This window comes from Struthio camelus, chromosome 26 (assembly GCF_040807025.1).
Source record: "Struthio camelus isolate bStrCam1 chromosome 26, bStrCam1.hap1, whole genome shotgun sequence".
NCBI lineage: Eukaryota > Metazoa > Chordata > Aves > Struthioniformes > Struthionidae > Struthio > Struthio camelus.
Genome location: NC_090967.1, coordinates 3654652 through 3679497, shown reverse-complemented (window position 1 = coordinate 3679497; position 24846 = coordinate 3654652).

Sequence of the window (24846 nt, the reverse complement as noted above, 5' to 3'; positions counted from 1 at the left end):
CAACGGTGGTGCTTGTGGATCCCTCCGTGGACATGGTAGTGGGCCGAGGCATTGTCTGCGTGGATGCTGTGGATGTCTGTGCCTGGGTGGAGGAGACTGGTGTAGTAGTTGGTGAGGTGGCAGTGGCTGTTGAGGCACCTTTGGTGGTCTGCTGGGGAGCTGTTGTGGGAGTAGAGGAAGAAGTGTTAGGCGTGGAGGCAGGTGTGGTGGCTGGGGAAGCAGCGGTAAAAGGCCTGGATCCTGTGGTGGGAGCCGTTGTGTCCACCGCAGTGCTTGTTAATTGCTCCGTAGAGGTGGTAGTGGGCTCAGGCGTTACCGGAGTGGGCCTTGTGGATGTCTGTGCCTGGGTGGAGGATCTTCCTGTGCCAGTTGTTGGGACTGCAGTAGTAGTGGAGGGAGCTGTGGTTGTCTGCTGGGGAGCTGTTGTGGGAGTAAAGGAAGAAGTGGTAGGCGTGGAGGCAGGTGTGGTGGCTGGGGAAGCAGCGGTAAAAGGCCTGGATCCTGTGGTGGGAGCCGTTGTGTCCACCGCAGTGCTTGTTAATTGCTCCGTAGAGGTGGTAGTGGGCTCAGGCGTTACCGGAGTGGGCCTTGTGGGTGTCTGTGCCTGGGTGGAGGATCTTCCTGTGCCAGTTGTTGGGACTGCAGTAGTAGTGGAGGGAGCTGTGTTTGTCTGCTGGGGAGCTGCTGTGGGAGTAGAGGAAGAAGTGTTAGGCGTGGAGGCAGGTGTGGTGGCTGGGGAAGCAGTGGTGCTAGCTGTTGACGCTGTGGTGGGAGTGTTTGTGTCAACGGTGGTGCTTGTGGATCCCTCCGTGGACATGGTAGTGGGCCGAGGCATTGTCTGCGTGGATGCTGTGGATGTCTGTGCCTGGGTGGAGGAGACTGGTGTAGTAGTTGGTGAGGTGGCAGTGGCTGTGGAGGCACCTTTGGTGGTCTGCTGGGGAGTTGTTGTGGGAGAAGAGGAAGAACTGGTAGGTGTGGCGACAGCTGTAGTGTTTGGGGAAGCAGCGGTAAAAGGCCTGGATCCTGTGGTGGGAGCCGTTGTGTCCACCGCAGTGCTTGTTAATTGCTCCGTAGAGGTGGTAGTGGGCTCAGGCGTTACCGGAGTGGGCCTTGTGGATGTCTGTGCCTGGGTGGAGGATCTTCCTGTGCCAGTTGTTGGGACTGCAGTAGTAGTGGAGGGAGCTGTGTTTGTCTGCTGGGGAGCTGCTGTGGGAGTAGAGGAAGAAGTGGTAGGCGTGGAGGCAGCTGTGGTGTTTGGGGAAGCAGCGGTAAAAGGCCTGGATCCTGTGGTGGGAGCCGTTGTGTCCACCGCAGTGCTTGTTAATTGCTCCGTAGAGGTGGTAGTGGGCTCAGGCGTTACCGGAGTGGGCCTTGTGGATGTCTGTGCCTGGGTGGAGGATCTTCCTGTGCCAGTTGTTGGGACTGCAGTAGTAGTGGAGGGAGCTGTGTTTGTCTGCTGGGGAGCTGTTGTGGGAGTAGAGGAAGAAGTGTTAGGTGTGGAGGCAGGTGTGGTGTTTGGGAAAGCATTGGTGCTAGCTGTTGATGCTTTGGTGGGAGTGTTTGTGTCAACGGTGGTGCTTGTGGATCCCTCCGTGGACATGGTAGTGGGCCGAGGCATTGTCTGCGTGGATGCTGTGGATGTCTGTGCCTGGGTGGAGGAGACTGGTGTAGTAGTTGGTGAGGTGGCAGTGGCTGTTGAGGCACCTTTGGTGGTCTGCTGGGGAGCTGTTGTGGGAGTAGAGGAAGAAGTGTTAGGCGTGGAGGCAGGTGTGGTGGCTGGGGAAGCAGCGGTAAAAGGCCTGGATCCTGTGGTGGGAGCCGTTGTGTCCACCGCAGTGCTTGTTAATTGCTCCGTAGAGGTGGTAGTGGGCTCAGGCGTTACCGGAGTGGGCCTTGTGGATGTCTGTGCCTGGGTGGAGGATCTTCCTGTGCCAGTTGTTGGGACTGCAGTAGTAGTGGAGGGAGCTGTGGTTGTCTGCTGGGGAGCTGTTGTGGGAGTAAAGGAAGAAGTGTTAGGTGTCGAGGCAGGTGTGGTGGCTGGGGAAGCAGCAGTAAAAGGCCTGGATCCTGTGGTGGGAGCCGTTGTGTCCACCGCAGTGCTTGTTAATTGCTCCGTAGAGGTGGTAGTGGGCTCAGGCGTTACCGGAGTGGGCCTTGTGGGTGTCTGTGCCTGGGTGGAGGATCTTCCTGTGCCAGTTGTTGGGACTGCAGTAGTAGTGGAGGGAGCTGTGTTTGTCTGCTGGGGAGCTGTTGTGGGAGTAGAGGAAGAAGTGTTAGGTGTGGAGGCAGGTGTGGTGGCTGGGGAAGCAGTGGTGCTAGCTGTTGACCCTGTGGTGGGAGTGTTTGTGTCAACGGTGGTGCTTGTGGATCCCTCCGTGGACATGGTAGTGGGCCGAGGCATTGTCTGCGTGGATGCTGTGGATGTCTGTGCCTGGGTGGAGGAGACTGGTGTAGTAGTTGGTGAGGTGGCAGTGGCTGTGGAGGCACCTTTGGTGGTCTGCTGGGGAGTTGTTGTGGGAGAAGAGGAAGAACTGGTAGGTGTGGCGACAGCTGTAGTGTTTGGGGAAGCAGCGGTAAAAGGCCTGGATCCTGTGGTGGGAGCCGTTGTGTCCACCGCAGTGCTTGTTAATTGCTCCGTAGAGGTGGTAGTGGGCTCAGGCGTTACCGGAGTGGGCCTTGTGGATGTCTGTGCCTGGGTGGAGGATCTTCCTGTGCCAGTTGTTGGGACTGCAGTAGTAGTGGAGGGAGCTGTGTTTGTCTGCTGGGGAGCTGTTGTGGGAGTAGAGGAAGAAGTGTTAGGCGTGGAGGCAGGTGTGGTGGCTGGGGAAGCAGCGGTAAAAGGCCTGGATCCTGTGGTGGGAGCCGTTGTGTCCACCGCAGTGCTTGTTAATTGCTCCGTAGAGGTGGTAGTGGGCTCAGGCGTTACCGGAGTGGGCCTTGTGGATGTCTGTGCCTGGGTGGAGGATCTTCCTGTGCCAGTTGTTGGGACTGCAGTAGTAGTGGAGGGAGCTGTGTTTGTCTGCTGGGGAGCTGTTGTGGGAGTAGAGGAAGAAGTGTTAGGTGTGGAGGCAGGTGTGGTGTTTGGGAAAGCATTGGTGCTAGCTGTTGATGCTTTGGTGGGAGTGTTTGTGTCAACGGTGGTGCTTGTGGATCCCTCCGTGGACATGGTAGTGGGCCGAGGCATTGTCTGCGTGGATGCTGTGGATGTCTGTGCCTGGGTGGAGGAGACTGGTGTAGTAGTTGGTGAGGTGGCAGTGGCTGTTGAGGCACCTTTGGTGGTCTGCTGGGGAGCTGTTGTGGGAGTAGAGGAAGAAGTGTTAGGCGTGGAGGCAGGTGTGGTGGCTGGGGAAGCAGCGGTAAAAGGCCTGGATCCTGTGGTGGGAGCCGTTGTGTCCACCGCAGTGCTTGTTAATTGCTCCGTAGAGGTGGTAGTGGGCTCAGGCGTTACCGGAGTGGGCCTTGTGGATGTCTGTGCCTGGGTGGAGGATCTTCCTGTGCCAGTTGTTGGGACTGCAGTAGTAGTGGAGGGAGCTGTGGTTGTCTGCTGGGGAGCTGTTGTGGGAGTAAAGGAAGAAGTGGTAGGCGTGGAGGCAGGTGTGGTGGCTGGGGAAGCAGCGGTAAAAGGCCTGGATCCTGTGGTGGGAGCCGTTGTGTCCACCGCAGTGCTTGTTAATTGCTCCGTAGAGGTGGTAGTGGGCTCAGGCGTTACCGGAGTGGGCCTTGTGGGTGTCTGTGCCTGGGTGGAGGATCTTCCTGTGCCAGTTGTTGGGACTGCAGTAGTAGTGGAGGGAGCTGTGTTTGTCTGCTGGGGAGCTGCTGTGGGAGTAGAGGAAGAAGTGTTAGGCGTGGAGGCAGGTGTGGTGGCTGGGGAAGCAGTGGTGCTAGCTGTTGACGCTGTGGTGGGAGTGTTTGTGTCAACGGTGGTGCTTGTGGATCCCTCCGTGGACATGGTAGTGGGCCGAGGCATTGTCTGCGTGGATGCTGTGGATGTCTGTGCCTGGGTGGAGGAGACTGGTGTAGTAGTTGGTGAGGTGGCAGTGGCTGTGGAGGCACCTTTGGTGGTCTGCTGGGGAGTTGTTGTGGGAGAAGAGGAAGAACTGGTAGGTGTGGCGACAGCTGTAGTGTTTGGGGAAGCAGCGGTAAAAGGCCTGGATCCTGTGGTGGGAGCCGTTGTGTCCACCGCAGTGCTTGTTAATTGCTCCGTAGAGGTGGTAGTGGGCTCAGGCGTTACCGGAGTGGGCCTTGTGGATGTCTGTGCCTGGGTGGAGGATCTTCCTGTGCCAGTTGTTGGGACTGCAGTAGTAGTGGAGGGAGCTGTGTTTGTCTGCTGGGGAGCTGCTGTGGGAGTAGAGGAAGAAGTGGTAGGCGTGGAGGCAGGTGTGGTGTTTGGGGAAGCAGCGGTAAAAGGCCTGGATCCTGTGGTGGGAGCCGTTGTGTCCACCGCAGTGCTTGTTAATTGCTCCGTAGAGGTGGTAGTGGGCTCAGGCGTTACCGGAGTGGGCCTTGTGGATGTCTGTGCCTGGGTGGAGGATCTTCCTGTGCCAGTTGTTGGGACTGCAGTAGTAGTGGAGGGAGCTGTGTTTGTCTGCTGGGGAGCTGTTGTGGGAGTAGAGGAAGAAGTGTTAGGTGTGGAGGCAGGTGTGGTGTTTGGGAAAGCATTGGTGCTAGCTGTTGATGCTTTGGTGGGAGTGTTTGTGTCAACGGTGGTGCTTGTGGATCCCTCCGTGGACATGGTAGTGGGCCGAGGCATTGTCTGCGTGGATGCTGTGGATGTCTGTGCCTGGGTGGAGGAGACTGGTGTAGTAGTTGGTGAGGTGGCAGTGGCTGTTGAGGCACCTTTGGTGGTCTGCTGGGGAGCTGTTGTGGGAGTAGAGGAAGAAGTGTTAGGCGTGGAGGCAGGTGTGGTGGCTGGGGAAGCAGCGGTAAAAGGCCTGGATCCTGTGGTGGGAGCCGTTGTGTCCACCGCAGTGCTTGTTAATTGCTCCGTAGAGGTGGTAGTGGGCTCAGGCGTTACCGGAGTGGGCCTTGTGGATGTCTGTGCCTGGGTGGAGGATCTTCCTGTGCCAGTTGTTGGGACTGCAGTAGTAGTGGAGGGAGCTGTGGTTGTCTGCTGGGGAGCTGTTGTGGGAGTAAAGGAAGAAGTGTTAGGTGTCGAGGCAGGTGTGGTGGCTGGGGAAGCAGCAGTAAAAGGCCTGGATCCTGTGGTGGGAGCCGTTGTGTCCACCGCAGTGCTTGTTAATTGCTCCGTAGAGGTGGTAGTGGGCTCAGGCGTTACCGGAGTGGGCCTTGTGGGTGTCTGTGCCTGGGTGGAGGATCTTCCTGTGCCAGTTGTTGGGACTGCAGTAGTAGTGGAGGGAGCTGTGTTTGTCTGCTGGGGAGCTGTTGTGGGAGTAGAGGAAGAAGTGTTAGGTGTGGAGGCAGGTGTGGTGGCTGGGGAAGCAGTGGTGCTAGCTGTTGACCCTGTGGTGGGAGTGTTTGTGTCAACGGTGGTGCTTGTGGATCCCTCCGTGGACATGGTAGTGGGCCGAGGCATTGTCTGCGTGGATGCTGTGGATGTCTGTGCCTGGGTGGAGGAGACTGGTGTAGTAGTTGGTGAGGTGGCAGTGGCTGTTGAGGCACCTTTGGTGGTCTGCTGGGGAGTTGTTGTGGGAGAAGAGGAAGAACTGGTAGGTGTGGCGACAGCTGTAGTGTTTGGGGAAGCAGCGGTAAAAGGCCTGGATCCTGTGGTGGGAGCCGTTGTGTCCACCGCAATGCTTGTTAATTGCTCCGTAGAGGTGGTAGTGGGCTCAGGCGTTACCGGAGTGGGCCTTGTGGATGTCTGTGCCTGGGTGGAGGATCTTCCTGTGCCAGTTGTTGGGACTGCAGTAGTAGTGGAGGGAGCTGTGTTTGTCTGCTGGGGAGCTGCTGTGGGAGTAGAGGAAGAACTGTTAGGCGTGGAGGCAGGTGTGGTGGCTGGGGAAGCATTGGTGCTAGCTGTTGACGCTGTGGTGGGAGTGTTTGTGTCAACGGTGGTGCTTGTGGATCCCTCCGTGGACATGGTAGTGGGCCGAGGCATTGTCTGCGTGGATGCTGTGGATGTCTGTGCCTGGGTGGAGGAGACTGGTGTAGTAGTTGGTGAGGTGGCAGTGGCTGTCGAGGCACCTTTGGTGGTCTGCTGGGGAGTTGTTGTGGGAGAAGAGGAAGAACTGGTAGGTGTGGCGACAGCTGTAGTGTTTGGGGAAGCAGCGGTAAAAGGCCTGGATCCTGTGGTGGGAGCCGTTGTGTCCACCGCAGTGCTTGTTAATTGCTCCGTAGAGGTGGTAGTGGGCTCAGGCGTTACCGGAGTGGGCCTTGTGGATGTCTGTGCCTGGGTGGAGGATCTTCCTGTGCCAGTTGTTGGGACTGCAGTAGTAGTGGAGGGAGCTGTGGTTGTCTGCTGGGGAGCTGCTGTGGGAGTAGAGGAAGAAGTGGTAGGCGTGGAGGCAGGTGTGGTGGCTGGGGAAGCATTGGTGCTAGCTGTTGACACTGTGGTGGGAGTGTTTGTGTCAAGAGCGGTGCTTGTGGATCCCTCCGTGGACATGGTAGTGGGCCGAGGCATTGTCTGTGTGGATGCTGTGGATGTCTGTGCCTGGGTGGAGGAGACTGGTGTAGTAGTTGTTGAGGTGGCAGTGGCTGTCGAGGCACCTTTGGTGGTCTGCTGGGGAGTTGTTGTGGGAGTAGAGGAAGAAGTGGTAGGCGTGGAGGCAGGTGTGGTGGCTGGGGAAGCAGTGGTGCTAGCTGTTGACCCTGTGGTGGGAGTGTTTGTGTCAACAGCGGTGCTTGTGGATCCCTCCGTGGACATGGTAGTGGGCCGAGGCATTGTCTGCGTGGATGCTGTGGATGTCTGTGCCAGGGTGGAGGAGGCTGGTGTAGTAGTTAGTGAGGTGACAGTGGCTGTCGAGGCACCTTTGGTGGTCCGCTGGGGAGCTGTTGTGGAAGTAGAGGAAGAACTGGTAGGTGTGGAGGCAGGTGTGGTGTTTGGGGAAGCAGCGGTAAAAGGCCTGGATCCTGTGGTGGGAGCCGTTGTGTCCACCGCAGTGCTTGTTAATTGCTCCGTAGAGGTGGTAGTGGGCTCAGGCGTTACCGGAGTGGGCCTTGTGGATGTCTGTGCCTGGGTGGAGGATCTTCCTGTGCCAGTTGTTGGGACTGCAGTAGTAGTGGAGGGAGCTGTGTTTGTCTGCTGGGGAGCTGCTGTGGGAGTAGAGGAAGAAGTGTTAGGCGTGGAGGCAGGTGTGGTGGCTGGGGTAGCAGCGGTAAAAGGCCTGGATCCTGTGGTGGGAGCCGTTGTGTCCACCGCAGTGCTTGTTAATTGCTCCGTAGAGGTGGTAGTGGGCTCAGGCGTTACCGGAGTGGGCCTTGTGGATGTCTGTGCCTGGGTGGAGGATCTTCCTGTTCCAGTTGTTGGGACTGCAGTAGTAGTGGAGGGAGCTGTGTTTGTCTGCTGGGGAGCTGCTGTGGGAGTAGAGGAAGAACTCTTAGGTGTGGAGTCAGGTGTGGTGGCTGGGGAAGCATTGGTGCTAGCTGTTGACGCTGTGGTGGGAGTGTTTGTGTCAACGGTGGTGCTTGTGGATCCCTCCGTGGACATGGTAGTGGGCCGAGGCATTGTCTGCGTGGATGCTGTGGATGTCTGTGCCTGGGTGGAGGAGACTGGTGTAGTAGTTGGTGAGGTGGCAGTGGCTGTCGAGGCACCTTTGGTGGTCTGCTGGGGAGTTGTTGTGGGAGAAGAGGAAGAACTGTAAGGTGTGGAGGCAGGTGTGGTGTTTGGGGAAGCAGCGGTAAAAGGCCTGGATCCTGTGGTGGGAGCCGTTATGTCCACCGCAGTGCTTGTTAATTGCTCCGTAGAGGTGGTAGTGGGCTCAGGCGTTACCGGAGTGGGCCTTGTGGATGTCTGTGCCTGGGTGGAGGATCTTCCTGTGCCAGTTGTTGGGACTGCAGTAGTAGTGGAGGGAGCTGTGTTTGTCTGCTGGGGAGCTGCTGTGGGAGTAGAGGAAGAAGTGTTAGGCGTGGAGGCAGGTGTGGTGGCTGGGGAAGCAGTGGTGCTCGCCGTGGACCCTGTGGTGGGAGTGTTTGTTTCAACGGTGGTGCTTGTGGATCCCTCCGTGGACATGGTAGTGGGCCGAGGCATTGTCTGCGTGGATGCTGTGGATGGCTGTGCCTGGGTGGAGGAGACTGGTGTAGTAGTTGGTGAGGTGGCAGTGGCTGTTGAGGCACCTTTGGTGGTCTGCTGGGGAGTTGTTGTGGGAGAAGAGGAAGAACTGGTAGGTGTGGCGACAGCTGTAGTGTTTGGGGAAGCAGCGGTAAAAGGCCTGGATCCTGTGGTGGGAGCCGTTGTGTCCACCGCAGTGCTTGTTAATTGCTCCGTAGAGGTGGTAGTGGGCTCAGGCGTTACCGGAGTGGGCCTTGTGGATGTCTGTGCCTGGGTGGAGGATCTTCCTGTGCCAGTTGTTGGGACTGCAGTAGTAGTGGAGGGAGCTGTGGTTGTCTGCTGGGGAGCTGCTGTGGGAGTAGAGGAAGAAGTGGTAGGCGTGGAGGCAGGTGTGGTGGCTGGGGAAGCATTGGTGCTAGCTGTTGACCCTGTGGTGGGAGTGTTTGTGTCAACGGTGGTGCTTGTGGATCCCTCCGTGGACATGGTAGTGGGCCGAGGCATTGTCTGCGTGGATGCTGTGGATGTCTGTGCCTGGGTGGAGGAGACTGGTGTAGTAGTTGGTGAGGTGGCAGTGGCTGTTGAGGAACCTTTGGTGGTCTGCTGGGGAGCTGTTGTGGGAGAAGAGGAAGAACTGGTAGGTGTGGCGACAGCTGTAGTGTTTGGGGAAGCAGCGGTAAAAGGCCTGGATCCTGTGGTGGGAGCCGTTGTGTCCACCGCAGTGCTTGTTAATTGCTCCGTAGAGGTGGTAGTGGGCTCAGGCGTTACCGGAGTGGGCCTTGTGGATGTCTGTGCCTGGGTGGAGGATCTTCCTGTGCCAGTTGTTGGGACTGCAGTAGTAGTGGAGGGAGCTGTGGTTGTCTGCTGGGGAGCTGCTGTGGGAGTAGAGGAAGAAGTGGTAGGCGTGGAGGCAGGTGTGGTGGCTGGGGAAGCAGCGGTAAAAGGCCTGGATCCTGTGGTGGGAGCCGTTGTGTCCACCGCAGTGCTTGTTAATTGCTCCGTAGAGGTGGTAGTGGGCTCAGGCGTTACCGGAGTGGGCCTTGTGGATGTCTGTGCCTGGGTGGAGGATCTTCCTGTGCCAGTTGTTGGGACTGCAGTAGTAGTGGAGGGAGCTGTGTTTGTCTGCTGGGGAGCTGTTGTGGGAGTAGAGGAAGAACTGTTAGGTGTGGAGGCAGGTGTGGTGGCTGGGGAAGCATTGGTGCTAGCTGTTGACGCTTTGGTGGGAGTGTTTGTGTCAACGGTGGTGCTTGTGGATCCCTCCGTGGACATGGTAGTGGGCCGAGGCATTGTCTGCGTGGATGCTGTGGATGTCTGTGCCTGGGTGGAGGAGACTGGTGTAGTAGTTGGTGAGGTGGCAGTGGCTGTCAAGGCACCTTTGGTGGTCTGCTGGGGAGCTGTTGTGGGAGTAGAGGAAGAAGTGGTAGGTGTGGCGACAGCTGTAGTGTTTGGGGAAGCAGCGGTAAAAGGCCTGGATCCTGTGGTGGGAGCCGTTGTGTCCACCGCAATGCTTGTTAATTGCTCCGTAGAGGTGGTAGTGGGCTCAGGCGTTACCGGAGTGGGCCTTGTGGATGTCTGTGCCTGGGTGGAGGATCTTCCTGTGCCAGTTGTTGGGACTGCAGTAGTAGTGGAGGGAGCTGTGTTTGTCTGCTGGGGAGCTGCTGTGGGAGTAGAGGAAGAAGTGTTAGGTGTGGAGGCAGGTGTGGTGTTTGGGGAAGCAGCGGTAAAAGGCCTGGATCCTGTGGTGGGAGCCGTTGTGTCCACCGCAGTGCTTGTTAATTGCTCCGTAGAGGTGGTAGTGGGCTCAGGCGTTACCGGAGTGGGCCTTGTGGATGTCTGTGCCTGGGTGGAGGATCTTCCTGTGCCAGTTGTTGGGACTGCAGTAGTAGTGGAGGGAGCTGTGGTTGTCTGCTGGGGAGCTGCTGTGGGAGTAGAGGAAGAAGTGTTAGGCGTGGAGGCAGGTGTGGTGGCTGGGGAAGCAGCGGTAAAAGGCCTGGATCCTGTGGTGGGAGCCGTTGTGTCCACCGCAGTGCTTGTTAATTGCTCCGTAGAGGTGGTAGTGGGCTCAGGCGTTACCGGAGTGGGCCTTGTGGATGTCTGTGCCTGGGTGGAGGATCTTCCTGTGCCAGTTGTTGGGACTGCAGTAGTAGTGGAGGGAGCTGTGTTTGTCTGCTGGGGAGCTGTTGTGGGAGTAGAGGAAGAAGTGTTAGGCGTGGAGGCAGGTGTGGTGGCTGGGGAAGCAGCGGTAAAAGGCCTGGATCCTGTGGTGGGAGCCGTTGTGTCCACCGCAGTGCTTGTTAATTGCTCCGTAGAGGTGGTAGTGGGCTCAGGCGTTACCGGAGTGGGCCTTGTGGATGTCTGTGCCTGGGTGGAGGATCTTCCTGTGCCAGTTGTTGGGACTGCAGTAGTAGTGGAGGGAGCTGTGTTTGTCTGCTGGGGAGCTGCTGTGGGAGTAGAGGAAGAAGTGTTAGGCGTGGAGGCAGGTGTGGTGGCTGAGGAAGCATTGGTGCTAGCTGTTGACGCTTTGGTGGGAGTGTTTGTGTCAACGGTGGTGCTTGTGGATCCCTCCGTGGACATGGTAGTGGGCCGAGGCATTGTCTGCGTGGATGCTGTGGATGTCTGTGCCTGGGTGGAGGAGACTGGTGTAGTAGTTGGTGAGGTGGCAGTGGCTGTCGAGGCACCTTTGGTGGTCTGCTGGGGAGTTGCTGTGGGAGTAGAGGAAGAACTGGTAGGTGTGGAGGCAGGTGTGGTGGCTGGGGAAGCAGCGGTAAAAGGCCTGGATCCTGTGGTGGGAGCCGTTGTGTCCACCGCAGTGCTTGTTAATTGCTCCGTAGAGGTGGTAGTGGGCTCAGGCGTTACCGGAGTGGGCCTTGTGGATGTCTGTGCCTGGATGGAGGATCTTCCTGTGCCAGTTGTTGGGACTGCAGTAGTAGTGGAGGGAGCTGTGTTTGTCTGCTGGGGAGCTGCTGTGGGAGTAGAGGAAGAAGTGTTAGGCGTGGAGGCAGGTGTGGTGGCTGGGGAAGCAGCGGTAAAAGGCCTGGATCCTGTGGTGGGAGCCGTTGTGTCCACCGCAGTGCTTGTTAATTGCTCCGTAGAGGTGGTAGTGGGCTCAGGCGTTACCGGAGTGGGCCTTGTGGATGTCTGTGCCTGGGTGGAGGATCTTCCTGTGCCAGTTGTTGGGACTGCAGTAGTAGTGGAGGGAGCTGTGTTTGTCTGCTGGGGAGCTGCTGTGGGAGTAGAGGAAGAACTGTTAGGTGTGGAGTCAGGTGTGGTGGCTGGGGAAGCATTGGTGCTAGCTGTTGACGCTTTGGTGGGAGTGTTTGTGTCAACGGTGGTGCTTGTGGATCCCTCCGTGGACATGGTAGTGGGCCGAGGCATTGTCTGCGTGGATGCTGTGGATGTCTGTGCCTGGGTGGAGGAGACTGGTGTAGTAGTTGGTGAGGTGGCAGTGGCTGTCGAGGCACCTTTGGTGGTCTGCTGGGGAGTTGTTGTGGGAGAAGAGGAAGAACTGGTAGGTGTGGAGGCAGGTGTGGTGTTTGGGGAAGCAGCGGTAAAAGGCCTGGATCCTGTGGTGGGAGCCGTTATGTCCACCGCAGTGCTTGTTAATTGCTCCGTAGAGGTGGTAGTGGGCTCAGGCGTTACCGGAGTGGGCCTTGTGGATGTCTGTGCCTGGGTGGAGGATCTTCCTGTGCCAGTTGTTGGGACTGCAGTAGTAGTGGAGGGAGCTGTGTTTGTCTGCTGGGGAGCTGCTGTGGGAGTAGAGGAAGAAGTGTTAGGCGTGGAGGCAGGTGTGGTGGCTGGGGAAGCAGTGGTGCTCGCCGTGGACCCTGTGGTGGGAGTGTTTGTTTCAACGGTGGTGCTTGTGGATCCCTCCGTGGACATGGTAGTGGGCCGAGGCATTGTCTGCGTGGATGCTGTGGATGTCTGTGCCTGGGTGGAGGAGACTGGTGTAGTAGTTGGTGAGGTGGCAGTGGCTGTCGAGGCACCTTTGGTGGTCTGCTGGGGAGTTGTTGTGGGAGAAGAGGAAGAACTGGTAGGTGTGGCGACAGCTGTAGTGTTTGGGGAAGCAGCGGTAAAAGGCCTGGATCCTGTGGTGGGAGCCGTTGTGTCCACCGCAGTGCTTGTTAATTGCTCCGTAGAGGTGGTAGTGGGCTCAGGCGTTACCGGAGTGGGCCTTGTGGATGTCTGTGCCTGGGTGGAGGATCTTCCTGTGCCAGTTGTTGGGACTGCAGTAGTAGTGGAGGGAGCTGTGTTTGTCTGCTGGGGAGCTGCTGTGGGAGTAGAGGAAGAAGTGTTAGGCGTGGAGGCAGGTGTGGTGGCTGGGTAAGCAGCGGTAAAAGGCCTGGATCCTGTGGTGGGAGCCGTTGTGTCCACCGCAGTGCTTGTTAATTGCTCCGTAGAGGTGGTAGTGGGCTCAGGCGTTACCGGAGTGGGCCTTGTGGATGTCTGTGCCTGGGTGGAGGATCTTCCTGTGCCAGTTGTTGGGACTGCAGTAGTAGTGGAGGGAGCTGTGTTTGTCTGCTGGGGAGCTGCTGTGGGAGTAGAGGAAGAAGTGTTAGGCGTGGAGGCAGGTGTGGTGGCTGGGGAAGCAGCGGTAAAAGGCCTGGATCCTGTGGTGGGAGCCGTTGTGTCCACCGCAGTGCTTGTTAATTGCTCCGTAGAGGTGGTAGTGGGCTCAGGCGTTACCGGAGTGGGCCTTGTGGATGTCTGTGCCTGGGTGGAGGATCTTCCTGTGCCAGTTGTTGGGACTGCAGTAGTAGTGGAGGGAGCTGTGTTTGTCTGCTGGGGAGCTGCTGTGGGAGTAGAGGAAGAAGTGTTAGGCGTGGAGGCAGGTGTGGTGGCTGAGGAAGCATTGGTGCTAGCTGTTGACGCTTTGGTGGGAGTGTTTGTGTCAACGGTGGTGCTTGTGGATCCCTCCGTGGACATGGTAGTGGGCCGAGGCATTGTCTGCGTGGATGCTGTGGATGTCTGTGCCTGGGTGGAGGAGACTGGTGTAGTAGTTGGTGAGGTGGCAGTGGCTGTCGAGGCACCTTTGGTGGTCTGCTGGGGAGTTGTTGTGGGAGAAGAGGAAGAACTGGTAGGTGTGGCGACAGCTGTAGTGTTTGGGGAAGCAGCGGTAAAAGGCCTGGATCCTGTGGTGGGAGCCGTTGTGTCCACCGCAGTGCTTGTTAATTGCTCCGTAGAGGTGGTAGTGGGCTCAGGCGTTACCGGAGTGGGCCTTGTGGATGTCTGTGCCTGGATGGAGGATCTTCCTGTGCCAGTTGTTGGGACTGCAGTAGTAGTGGAGGGAGCTGTGTTTGTCTGCTGGGGAGCTGCTGTGGGAGTAGAGGAAGAAGTGTTAGGCGTGGAGGCAGGTGTGGTGGCTGGGGAAGCAGCGGTAAAAGGCCTGGATCCTGTGGTGGGAGCCGTTGTGTCCACCGCAGTGCTTGTTAATTGCTCCGTAGAGGTGGTAGTGGGCTCAGGCGTTACCGGAGTGGGCCTTGTGGATGTCTGTGCCTGGGTGGAGGATCTTCCTGTGCCAGTTGTTGGGACTGCAGTAGTAGTGGAGGGAGCTGTGTTTGTCTGCTGGGGAGCTGCTGTGGGAGTAGAGGAAGAACTGTTAGGTGTGGAGTCAGGTGTGGTGGCTGGGGAAGCATTGGTGCTAGCTGTTGACGCTTTGGTGGGAGTGTTTGTGTCAACGGTGGTGCTTGTGGATCCCTCCGTGGACATGGTAGTGGGCCGAGGCATTGTCTGCGTGGATGCTGTGGATGTCTGTGCCTGGGTGGAGGAGACTGGTGTAGTAGTTGGTGAGGTGGCAGTGGCTGTCGAGGCACCTTTGGTGGTCTGCTGGGGAGTTGTTGTGGGAGAAGAGGAAGAACTGGTAGGTGTGGAGGCAGGTGTGGTGTTTGGGGAAGCAGCGGTAAAAGGCCTGGATCCTGTGGTGGGAGCCGTTATGTCCACCGCAGTGCTTGTTAATTGCTCCGTAGAGGTGGTAGTGGGCTCAGGCGTTACCGGAGTGGGCCTTGTGGATGTCTGTGCCTGGGTGGAGGATCTTCCTGTGCCAGTTGTTGGGACTGCAGTAGTAGTGGAGGGAGCTGTGTTTGTCTGCTGGGGAGCTGCTGTGGGAGTAGAGGAAGAAGTGTTAGGCGTGGAGGCAGGTGTGGTGGCTGGGGAAGCAGTGGTGCTCGCCGTGGACCCTGTGGTGGGAGTGTTTGTTTCAACGGTGGTGCTTGTGGATCCCTCCGTGGACATGGTAGTGGGCCGAGGCATTGTCTGCGTGGATGCTGTGGATGTCTGTGCCTGGGTGGAGGAGACTGGTGTAGTAGTTGGTGAGGTGGCAGTGGCTGTCGAGGCACCTTTGGTGGTCTGCTGGGGAGTTGTTGTGGGAGAAGAGGAAGAACTGGTAGGTGTGGCGACAGCTGTAGTGTTTGGGGAAGCAGCGGTAAAAGGCCTGGATCCTGTGGTGGGAGCCGTTGTGTCCACCGCAGTGCTTGTTAATTGCTCCGTAGAGGTGGTAGTGGGCTCAGGCGTTACCGGAGTGGGCCTTGTGGATGTCTGTGCCTGGGTGGAGGATCTTCCTGTGCCAGTTGTTGGGACTGCAGTAGTAGTGGAGGGAGCTGTGTTTGTCTGCTGGGGAGCTGCTGTGGGAGTAGAGGAAGAAGTGTTAGGCGTGGAGGCAGGTGTGGTGGCTGGGGAAGCAGCGGTAAAAGGCCTGGATCCTGTGGTGGGAGCCGTTGTGTCCACCGCAGTGCTTGTTAATTGCTCCGTAGAGGTGGTAGTGGGCTCAGGCGTTACCGGAGTGGGCCTTGTGGATGTCTGTGCCTGGGTGGAGGATCTTCCTGTGCCAGTTGTTGGGACTGCAGTAGTAGTGGAGGGAGCTGTGTTTGTCTGCTGGGGAGCTGCTGTGGGAGTAGAGGAAGAAGTGGTAGGCGTGGAGGCAGGTGTGGTGGCTGGGGAAGCAGTGGTGCTAGCTGTTGACGCTTTGGTGGGAGTGTTTGTGTCAACGGTGGTGCTTGTGGATCCCTCCGTGGACATGGTAGTGGGCCGAGGCATTGTCTGCGTGGATGCTGTGGATGGCTGTGCCTGGGTGGAGGAGACTGGTGTAGTAGTTGGTGAGGTGGCAGTGGCTGTCGAGGCACCTTTGGTGGTCTGCTGGGGAGTTGTTGTGGGAGAAGAGGAAGAACTGTAAGGTGTGGAGGCAGGTGTGGTGTTTGGGGAAGCAGCGGTAAAAGGCCTGGATCCTGTGGTGGGAGCCGTTATGTCCACCGCAGTGCTTGTTAATTGCTCCGTAGAGGTGGTAGTGGGCTCAGGCGTTACCGGAGTGGGCCTTGTGGATGTCTGTGCCTGGGTGGAGGATCTTCCTGTGCCAGTTGTTGGGACTGCAGTAGTAGTGGAGGGAGCTGTGTTTGTCTGCTGGGGAGCTGCTGTGGGAGTAGAGGAAGAAGTGTTAGGCGTGGAGGCAGGTGTGGTGGCTGGGGAAGCAGTGGTGCTCGCCGTGGACCCTGTGGTGGGAGTGTTTGTTTCAACGGTGGTGCTTGTGGATCCCTCCGTGGACATGGTAGTGGGCCGAGGCATTGTCTGCGTGGATGCTGTGGATGTCTGTGCCTGGGTGGAGGAGACTGGTGTAGTAGTTGGTGAGGTGGCAGTGGCTGTTGAGGCACCTTTGGTGGTCTGCTGGGGAGTTGTTGTGGGAGAAGAGGAAGAACTGGTAGGTGTGGCGACAGCTGTAGTGTTTGGGGAAGCAGCGGTAAAAGGCCTGGATCCTGTGGTGGGAGCCGTTGTGTCCACCGCAGTGCTTGTTAATTGCTCCGTAGAGGTGGTAGTGGGCTCAGGCGTTACCGGAGTGGGCCTTGTGGATGTCTGTGCCTGGGTGGAGGATCTTCCTGTGCCAGTTGTTGGGACTGCAGTAGTAGTGGAGGGAGCTGTGTTTGTCTGCTGGGGAGCTGCTGTGGGAGTAGAGGAAGAAGTGTTAGGCGTGGAGGCAGGTGTGGTGGCTGGGGAAGCATTGGTGCTAGCTGTTGACGCTGTGGTGGGAGTGTTTGTGTCAACGGTGGTGCTTGTGGATCCCTCCGTGGACATGGTAGTGGGCCGAGGCATTGTCTGCGTGGATGCTGTGGATGTCTGTGCCTGGGTGGAGGAGACTGGTGTAGTAGTTAGTGAGGTGGCAGTGACTGTTGAAGCACCTTTGGTGGTCTGCTGGGGAGCTGTTGTGGGAGTAGAGGAAGAAGTGTTAGGCGTGGAGGCAGGTGTGGTGGCTGGGGAAGCAGCGGTAAAAGGCCTGGATCCTGTGGTGGGAGCCGTTGTGTCCACCGCAGTGCTTGTTAATTGCTCCGTAGAGGTGGTAGTGGGCTCAGGCGTTACCGGAGTGGGCCTTGTGGATGTCTGTGCCTGGGTGGAGGATCTTCCTGTGCCAGTTGTTGGGACTGCAGTAGTAGTGGAGGGAGCTGTGTTTGTCTGCTGGGGAGCTGCTGTGGGAGTAGAGGAAGAAGTGGTAGGCGTGGAGGCAGGTGTGGTGGCTGGGGAAGCAGTGGTGCTAGCTGTTGACGCTTTGGTGGGAGTGTTTGTGTCAACGGTGGTGCTTGTGGATCCCTCCGTGGACATGGTAGTGGGCCGAGGCATTGTCTGCGTGGATGCTGTGGATGGCTGTGCCTGGGTGGAGGAGACTGGTGTAGTAGTTGGTGAGGTGGCAGTGGCTGTCGAGGCACCTTTGGTGGTCTGCTGGGGAGTTGTTGTGGGAGAAGAGGAAGAACTGGTAGGTGTAGCGACAGCTGTAGTGTTTGGGGAAGCAGCGGTAAAAGGCCTGGATCCTGTGGTGGGAGCCGTTGTGTCCACCGCAGTGCTTGTTAATTGCTCCGTAGAGGTGGTAGTGGGCTCAGGCGTTACCGGAGTGGGCCTTGTGGATGTCTGTGCCTGGGTGGAGGATCTTCCTGTGCCAGTTGTTGGGACTGCAGTAGTAGTGGAGGGAGCTGTGTTTGTCTGCTGGGGAGCTGCTGTGGGAGTAGAGGAAGAAGTGTTAGGTGTGGAGGCAGGTGTGGTGGCTGGGGAAGCAGCGGTAAAAGGCCTGGATCCTGTGGTGGGAGCCGTTGTGTCCACCGCAGTGCTTGTTAATTGCTCCGTAGAGGTGGTAGTGGGCTCAGGCGTTACCGGAGTGGGCCTTGTGGATGTCTGTGCCTGGGTGGAGGATCTTCCTGTGCCAGTTGTTGGGACTGCAGTAGTAGTGGAGGGAGCTGTGTTTGTCTGCTGGGGAGCTGCTGTGGGAGTAGAGGAAGAAGTGGTAGGCGTGGAGGCAGGTGTGGTGGCTGGGGAAGCAGTGGTGCTAGCTGTTGACGCTTTGGTGGGAGTGTTTGTGTCAACGGTGGTGCTTGTGGATCCCTCCGTGGACATGGTAGTGGGCAGAGGCATTGTCTGCGTGGATGCTGTGGATGGCTGTGCCTGGGTGGAGGAGACTGGTGTAGTAGTTGGTGAGGTGGCAGTGGCTGTCGAGGCACCTTTGGTGGTCTGCTGGGGAGTTGTTGTGGGAGAAGAGGAAGAACTGGTAGGTGTGGCGACAGCTGTAGTGTTTGGGGAAGCAGCGGTAAAAGGCCTGGATCCTGTGGTGGGAGCCGTTGTGTCCACCGCAGTGCTTGTTAATTGCTCCGTAGAGGTGGTAGTGGGCTCAGGCGTTACCGGAGTGGGCCTTGTGGATGTCTGTGCCTGGGTGGAGGATCTTCCTGTGCCAGTTGTTGGGACTGCAGTAGTAGTGGAGGGAGCTGTGTTTGTCTGCTGGGGAGCTGCTGTGGGAGTAGAGGAAGAAGTGGTAGGCGTGGAGGCAGGTGTGGTGGCTGGGTAAGCAGCGGTAAAAGGCCTGGATCCTGTGGTGGGAGCCGTTGTGTCCACCGCAGTGCTTGTTAATTGCTCCGTAGAGGTGGTAGTGGGCTCAGGCGTTACTGGAGTGGGCCTTGTGGATGTCTGTGCCTGGGTGGAGGATCTTCCTGTGCCAGTTGTTGGGACTGCAGTAGTAGTGGAGGGAGCTGTGTTTGTCTGCTGGGGAGCTGTTGTGGGAGTAGAGGAAGAAGTGGTAGGCGTGGAGGCAGGTGTGGTGGCTGGGGAAGCAGTGGTGCTAGCTGTTGACGCTGTGGTGGGAGTGTTTGTGTCAACGGTGGTGCTTGTGGATCCCTCCGTGGACATGGTAGTGGGCCGAGGCATTGTCTGCGTGGATGCTGTGGATGTCTGTGCCTGGGTGGAGGAGACTGGTGTAGTAGTTAGTGAGGTGGCAGTGGCTGTCGAGGCACCTTTGGTGGTCTGCTGGGGAGCTGTTGTGGGAGAAGAGGAAGAACTGTAAGGTGTGGAGGCAGGTGTGGTGTTTGGGGAAGCAGCGGTAAAAGGCCTGGATCCTGTGGTGGGAGCCGTTGTGTCCACCACAGTGCTTGTTAATTGCTCCGTAGAGTTGGTAGTGGGCTCAGGCGTTACCGGAGTGGGCCTTGTGGATGTCTGTGCCTGGGTGGAGGATCTTCCTGTGCCAGTTGTTGGGACTGCAGTAGTAGTGGAGGGAGCTGTGTTTGTCTGCTGGGGAGCTGCTGTGGGAGTAGAGGAAGAAGTGTTAGGCGTGGAGGCAGGTGTGGTGGCTGGGGAAGCAGTGGTGCTAGCTGTTGACGCTGTGGTGGGAGTGTTTGTGTCAACGGTGGTGCTTGTGGATCCCTCCGTGGACATGGTAGTGGGCCGAGGCATTGTCTGCGTGGATGCTGTGGATGTCTGTGCCTGGGTGGAGGAGACTGGTGTAGTAGTTGGTGAGGTTGCAGTGGCTGTCGAGGCACCTTTGGTGGTCTGCTGGGGAGTTGTTGTGGGAGAAGAGGAAGAACTGGTAGGTGTGGCGACAGCTGTAGTGTTTGGGGAAGCAGTGGTAAAAGGCCTGGATCCTGTGGTGGGAGCCGTTGTGTCCACCGCAGTGCTTGTTAATTGCTCCGTAGAGGTGGCAGTGGGCTCAGGCGTTACCGGAGTGGGCCTTGTGGATGTCTGTGCCTGGGTGGAGGATCTTCCTGTGCCAGTTGTTGGGACTGCAGTAGTAGTGGGGGGAGCTGTGTTTGTCTGCTGGGGAGCTGCTGTGGGAGTAGAGGAAGAAGTGTTAGGCGTGGAGGCAGGTGTGGTGTTTGGGGAAGCAGCGGTAAAAGGCCTGGATCCTGTGGTGGGAGCCGTTGTGTCCACCACAGTGCTTGTTAATTGCTCCGTAGAGGTGGTAGTGGGCTCAGGCATTACCGGAGTGGGCCTTGTGGATGTCTGTGCCTGGGTGGAGGATCTTCCTGTGCCAGTTGTTGGGACTGCAGTAGTAGTGGAGGGAGCTGTGTTTGTCTGCTGGGGAGCTGCTGTGGGAGTAGAGGAAGAAGTGTTAGGCGTGGAGGCAGGTGTGGTGGCTGGGGAAGCAGCGGTAAAAGGCCTGGATCCTGTGGTGGGAGCCGTTGTGTCCACCACAGTGCTTGTTAATTGCTCCGTAGAGGTGGTAGTGGGCTCAGGCGTTACCGGAGTGGGCCTTGTGGATGTCTGTGCCTGGGTGGAGGATCTTCCTGTGCCAGTTGTTGGGACTGCAGTAGTAGTGGAGGGAGCTGTGTTTGTCTGCTGGGGAGCTGTTGTGGGAGTAGAGGAAGAAGTGTTAGGTGTGGAGGCAGGTGTGGTGGCTGGGGAAGCAGCGGTAAAAGGCCTGGATCCTGTGGTGGGAGCCGTTGTGTCCACCGCAGTGCTTGTTAATTGCTCCGTAGAGGTGGTAGTGGGCTCAGGCGTTACCGGAGTGGGCCTTGTGGATGTCTGTGCCTGGGTGGAGGATCTTCCTGTGCCAGTTGTTGGGACTGCAGTAGTAGTGGAGGGAGCTGTGTTTGTCTGCTGGGGAGCTGCTGTGGGAGTAGAGGAAGAAGTGTTAGGCGTGGAGGCAGGTGTGGTGTTTGGGGAAGCAGCGGTAAAAGGCCTGGATCCTGTGGTGGGAGCCGTTGTGTCCACCGCAGTGCTTGTTAATTGCTCCGTAGAGGTGGTAGTGGGCTCAGGCGTTACCGGAGTGGGCCTTGTGGATGTCTGTGCCTGGGTGGAGGATCTTCCTGTGCCAGTTGTTGGGACTGCAGTAGTAGTGGAGGGAGCTGTGTTTGTCTGCTGGGGAGCTGTTGTGGGAGTAGAGGAAGAAGTGTTAGGCGTGGAGGCAGGTGTGGTGGCTGGGGAAGCAGCGGTAAAAGGCCTGGATCCTGTGGTGGGAGCCGTTATGTCCACCGCAGTGCTTGTTAATTGCTCCGTAGAGGTGGTAGTGGGCTCAGGCGTTACCGGAGTGGGCCTTGTGGATGTCTGTGCCTGGGTGGAGGATCTTCCTGTGCCAGTTGTTGGGACTGCAGTAGTAGTGGAGGGAGCTGTGTTTGTCTGCTGGGGAGCTGTTGTGGGAGTAGAGGAAGAAGTGTTAGGCGTGGAGGCAGGTGTGGTGGCTGGGGAAGCAGTGGTGCTCGCCGTGGACCCTGTGGTGGGAGTGTTTGTGTCAACGGTGGTGCTTGTGGATCCCTCCGTGGACATGGTAGTGGGCCGAGGCATTGTCTGCGTGGATGCTGTGGATGTCTGTGCCTGGGTGGAGGAGACTGGTGTAGTAGTTGGTGAGGTTGCAGTGGCTGTGGAGGCACCTTTGGTGGTCTGCTGGGGAGTTGTTGTGGGAGAAGAGGAAGAACTGGTAGGTGTGGCGACAGCTGTAGTGTTTGGGGAAGCAGTGGTAAAAGGCCTGGATCCTGTGGTGGGAGCCGTTGTGTCCACCGCAGTGCTTGTTAATTGCTCCGTAGAGGTGGTAGTGGGCTCAGGCGTTACCGGAGTGGGCCTTGTGGATGTCTGTGCCTGGGTGGAGGATCTTCCTGTGCCAGTTGTTGGGACTGCAGTAGTAGTGGAGGGAGCTGTGTTTGTCTGCTGGGGAGCTGCTGTGGGAGTAGAGGAAGAAGTGTTAGGCGTGGAGGCAGGTGTGGTGTTTGGGGAAGCAGCGGTAAAAGGCCTGGATCCTGTGGTGGGAGCCGTTGTGTCCACCGCAGTGCTTGTTAATTGCTCCGTAGAGGTGGTAGTGGGCTCAGGCGTTACCGGAGTGGGCCTTGTGGATGTCTGTGCCTGGGTGGAGGATCTTCCTGTGCCAGTTGTTGGGACTGCAGTAGTAGTGGAGGGAGCTGTGTTTGTCTGCTGGGGAGCTGTTGTGGGAGTAGAGGAAGAAGTGTTAGGCGTGGAGGCAGGTGTGGTGGCTGGGGAAGCATTGGTGCTAGCTGTTGACGCTGTGGTGGGAGTGTTTGTGTCAACGGTGGTGCTTGTGGATCCCTCCGTGGACATGGTAGTGGGCCGAGGCATTGTCTGCGTGGATGCTGTGGATGTCTGTGCCTGGGTGGAGGAGACTGGTGCAGTAGTTGGTGAGGTGGCAGTGGCTGTCGAGGCACCTTTGGTGGTCTGCTGGGGAGCTGTTGTGGGAGTAGAGGAAGAAGTGTTAGGTGTGGAGGCAGGTGTGGTGGCTGGGGAAGCAGCGGTAAAAGGCCTGGATCCTGTGGTGGGAGCCGTTGTGTCCACCGCAGTGCTTGTTAATTGCTCCGTAGAGGTGGTAGTGGGCTCAGGCGTTACCGGAGTGGGCCTTGTGGATGTCTGTGCCTGGGTGGAGGATCTTCCTGTGCCAGTTGTTGGGACTGCAGTAGTAGTGGAGGGAGCTGTGTTTGTCTGCTGGGGAGCTGCTGTGGGAGTAGAGGAAGAAGTGTTAGGCGTGGAGGCAGGTGCGGTGGCTGGGGAAGCAGCGGTAAAAGGCCTGGATCCTGTGGTGGGAGCCGTTGTGTCCACCGCAGTGCTTGTTAATTGCTCCGTAGAGGTGGTAGTGGGCTCAGGCGTTACCGGAGTGGGCCTTGTGGATGTCTGTGCCTGGGTGGAGGATCTTCCTGTGCCAGTTGTTGGGACTGCAGTAGTAGTGGAGGGAGCTGTGTTTGTCTGCTGGGGAGCTGCTGTGGGAGTAGAGGAAGAAGTGGTAGGCGTGGAGGCAGGTGTGGTGTTTGGGGAAGCAGCGGTAAAAGGCCTGGATCCTGTGGTGGGAGCCGTTGTGTCCACCGCAGTGCTGGTTAATTGCTCCGTAGAGGTGGTAGTGGGCTCAGGCATTACCGGAGTGGGCCTTGTGGATGTCTGTGCCTGGGTGGAGGATCTTCCTGTGCCAGTTGTTGGGACTGCAGTAGTAGTGGAGGGAGCTGTGTTTGTCTGCTGGGGAGCTGCTGTGGGAGTAGAGGAAGAAGTGGTAGGCGTGGAGGCAGGTGTGGTGTTTGGGGAAGCAGCGGTAAAAGGCCTGGATCCTGTGGTGGGAGCCGTTGTGTCCACCGCAGTGCTTGTTAATTGCTCCGTAGAGGTGGTAGTGGGCTCAGGCGTTACCGGAGTGGGCCTTGTGGATGTCTGTGCCTGGGTGGAGGATCTTCCTGTGCCAGTTGTTGGGACTGCAGTAGTAGTGGAGGGAGCTGTGTTTTTCTGCTGGGGAGCTGTTGTGGGAGTAGAGGAAGAACTGTTAGGTGTGGAGGCAGGTGTGGTGGCTGGGGAAGCATTGGTGCTAGCTGTTGACGCTTTGGTGGGAGTGTTTGTGTCAACGGTGGTGCTTGTGGATCCCTCCGTGGACATGGTAGTGGGCCGAGGCATTGTCTGCGTGGATGCTGTGGATGGCTGTGCCTGGGTGGAGGAGACTGGTGTAGTAGTTGGTGAGGTGGCAGTGGCTGTCGAGGCACCTTTGGTGGTCTGCTGGGGAGTTGTTGTGGGAGAAGAGGAAGAACTGGTAGGTGTGGCGACAGCTGTAGTGTTTGGGGAAGCAGCGGTAAAAGGCCTGGATCCTGTGGTGGGAGCCGTTGTGTCCACCGCAGTGCTTGTTAATTGCTCCGTAGAGGTGGTAGTGGGCTCAGGCGTTACCGGAGTGGGCCTTGTGGATGTCTGTGCCTGGGTGGAGGATCTTCCTGTGCCAGTTGTTGGGACTGCAGTAGTAGTGGAGGGAGCTGTGTTTGTCTGCTGGGGAGCTGCTGTGGGAGTAGAGGAAGAAGTGTTAGGCGTGGAGGCAGGTGTGGTGGCTGGGGAAGCAATGGTGCTCGCCGTGGACCCTGTGGTGGGAGTGTTTGTGTCAACGGTGGTGCTTGTGGATCCCTCCGTGGACATGGTAGTGGGCCGAGGCATTGTCTGCGTGGATGCTGTGGATGGCTGTGCCTGGGTGGAGGAGACTGGTGTAGTAGTTGGTGAGGTGGCAGTGGCTGTGGAGGCACCTTTGGTGGTCTGCTGGGGAGCTGTTGTGGGAGAAGAGGAAGAACTGGTAGGTGTGGCGACAGCTGTAGTGTTTGGGGAAGCAGTGGTAAAAGGCCTGGATCCTGTGGTGGGAGCCGTTGTGTCCACCGCAGTGCTTGTTAATTGCTCCGTAGAGGTGGTAGTGGGCTCAGGCGTTACCGGAGTGGGCCTTATGGATGTCTGTGCCTGGGTGGAGGATCTTCCTGTGCCAGTTGTTGGGACTGCAGTAGTAGTGGGGGGAGCTGTGTTTGTCTGCTGGGGAGCTGCTGTGGGAGTAGAGGAAGAAGTGGTAGGCGTGGAGGCTGGTGTGGTGCCTGGGGAAGCAGTGGTGCTAGCTGTTGACGCTGTGGTGGGAGTGTTTGTGTCAACGGTGGTGCTTGTGGATCCCTCCGTGGACATGGTAGTGGGCCGAGGCATTGTCTGCATGGATGCTGTGGATGGCTGTGCCTGGGTGGAGGAGACTGGTGTAGTAGTTGGTGAGGTGGCAGTGGCTGTCGAGGCACCTTTGGTGGTCTGCTGGGGAGTTGTTGTGGGAGAAGAGGAAGAACTGTAAGGTGTGGAGGCAGGTGTGGTGTTTGGGGAAGCAGCGGTAAAAGGCCTGGATCCTGTGGTGGGAGCCGTTGTGTCCACCGCAGTGCTTGTTAATTGCTCCGTAGAGGTGGTAGTGGGCTCAGGCGTTACCGGAGTGGGCCTTGTGGATGTCTGTGCCTGGGTGGAGGATCTTCCTGTGCCAGTTGTTGGGACTGCAGTAGTAGTGGAGGGAGCTGTGTTTGTCTGCTGGGGAGCTGCTGTGGGAGTAGAGGAAGAAGTGGTAGGCGTGGAGGCAGGTGTGGTGTTTGGGGAAGCAGCGGTAAAAGGCCTGGATCCTGTGGTGGGAGCCGTTGTGTCCACCGCAGTGCTTGTTAATTGCTCCGTAGAGGTGGTAGTGGGCTCAGGCGTTACCGGAGTGGGCCTTGTGGATGTCTGTGCCTGGGTGGAGGATCTTCCTGTGCCAGTTGTTGGGACTGCAGTAGTAGTGGAGGGAGCTGTGTTTTTCTGCTGGGGAGCTGTTGTGGGAGTAGAGGAAGAACTGTTAGGTGTGGAGGCAGGTGTGGTGGCTGGGGAAGCATTGGTGCTAGCTGTTGACGCTTTGGTGGGAGTGTTTGTGTCAACGGTGGTGCTTGTGGATCCCTCCGTGGACATGGTAGTGGGCCGAGGCATTGTCTGCGTGGATGCTGTGGATGTCTGTGCCTGGGTGGAGGAGACTGGTGTAGTAGTTGGTGAGGTGGCAGTGGCTGTCGAGGCACCTTTGGTGGTCTGCTGGGGAGTTGTTGTGGGAGAAGAGGAAGAACTGGTAGGTGTGGCGACAGCTGTAGTGTTTGGGGAAGCAGCGGTAAAAGGCCTGGATCCTGTGGTGGGAGCCGTTGTGTCCACCGCAGTGCTTGTTAATTGCTCCGTAGAGGTGGTAGTGGGCTCAGGCG